The sequence below is a fragment of the Pongo pygmaeus genome, chromosome 15, assembly GCF_028885625.2.
Source record: "Pongo pygmaeus isolate AG05252 chromosome 15, NHGRI_mPonPyg2-v2.0_pri, whole genome shotgun sequence".
NCBI classification, from domain to species: Eukaryota; Metazoa; Chordata; class Mammalia; order Primates; family Hominidae; genus Pongo; species Pongo pygmaeus.
This window is the reverse complement of record NC_072388.2, coordinates 105,374,640-105,376,287: the sequence shown is the minus strand read 5'-3', so window position 1 is coordinate 105,376,287 and position 1,648 is coordinate 105,374,640. Positions and strand designations below refer to the sequence as shown.

Genomic DNA, 1,648 nt, shown 5'->3' with positions numbered 1-1,648 from the left:
ACAAATGTTTAATTTACTTTTTTTATAGGATAATCCCTTAAATTGAATATGTATTCATATGGATAATATTTTCCAGCTTCCCCTTCATCCCTGCATGTCCCTGTGTCTCTGTGTGATTGTTCTTTTCAGTGGAACATGGCAGTATGTTGTGACATAATCGTCTTATTAACTATTTCCTTGCAATTTTTTTCAAAGATTAATATATGTGTGTATCACAGCCCTTAATCTTTGGTGGACAAGAGCTAACAAAGAAAGGCACCAAATTTTAGCAGCCGATACGTCCCAGGGCAACCTATAGAGTTACCATCTCCTCCAAACTCTTGTTTCAAGATAGATTTTAACATGTACTCAACGCATGTCTTCCATATTGTCCCCAACACCAAGAACTGGATGCCTGCGAGCAACAGAAGGTCACCGTTTCCTGCGTCTATCATGTCACAAGGAAGAACTATCAGATCTTCAGTGTGGATGGAGCCAAGGTGACCATAAACAGCACAATCACACCGAATATGACCTTCACCAACACGTCACAGGCGTCTGGGCAGTGGGCCGACAGCAGAGCCAACACGGTGTTTGGTTTGGGGTTTTCCTCTGAGCAGCAGTTGACAATGTTTGCAGAGAAATTCCAGGAGGTGGAAGAAGCGGCCAATATAGCCAAAGACAAGACCGAGAAGAAAATGGAGCCCTCGAGTAATCATTCCCGAGAATCCGGGCATGGATTCTTCTACTCTGGCATCCCGTGTCAACGGGACGGACGATGGAAAGGCCTCTCAGGCCGCTGCAGCGGACACGCACCTGCAGTCTGGGAACCACAAGCTGAAGGCGGCCTCCACGCAGAATGCCGTCGCCCGGAAGAGGTGGGAGATGGGGCTTCAGACTGGCGGGAGAGAAACGCCCGGCTGCCCACGGTGCTACAAGGTGTCAGCGGCCAGCGCGGAGCACAGGAAGAGGCCGTGACATCCACAGAGAGAAGAACATGCAGCTGAAGAGGAGGATCCAGGAGCTGGAGGCCGAGCTCCGAGAAAAGGACACAGAGCTGGAAGATCTCCGAAAACAAAGTGAAATGACACCTCAGCTCAGGTCAGAGTGCGACTGTGTCTCTGAGAAGATGGAGGGGGCAGAGAGAGGATCAAAACCTGGAAGACAAAGTGCATTCCCTAAAGACAGACACTGAGGAGAGCAAATCCTGACAGCGCCACCTGGAGGTGGAGGTGAAGAGCTTCCTGGAGGTGCTGAAAGGGAAGATCCACGACCTGCAGGACTTCGCCCAGGCCTCCTAAGCTGGGCACCGACAACTAGGGCTGGACAAGGCTCAGGACCCGACGTGAGTCCCAAGCGTGTGTGCGAGACCAGATGGCATTAGGACGCATTAAAACAATTGCTTAGTGAAGACTTACCGAGAAATGGAAAACAGGTTTCTGGTGGGTGCATTTTCTGGCTTGGGAATCGCCTCCATTCACGATATTGCCCCCTGCCCCCCAATTTGTATGGTTGCGACAATATTCCTTTTCTTGGTTTTAATTTCTGAGCAGATGATTGTGGTGTGGGAACAGCCCACAGTGAGAGTGCCTAGCACAATGCCTGACACAAAGTATTTGCTTAATAAATATTTATTCAATAAAAAAAAGAATTATTTCCAAAGCCCCCC

The 1,648-nt window shown here is 49.0% G+C and overlaps 1 pseudogene; it reads left to right on the top strand.

The window, feature by feature from the left end:
* The first annotated feature begins 342 nt into the window (after nucleotides 1–342).
* Nucleotides 343–1,280, top strand: LOC129012392 (homer protein homolog 2-like; annotated as a pseudogene).
* Nucleotides 1,281–1,648: the final 368 nt, after the last annotated feature.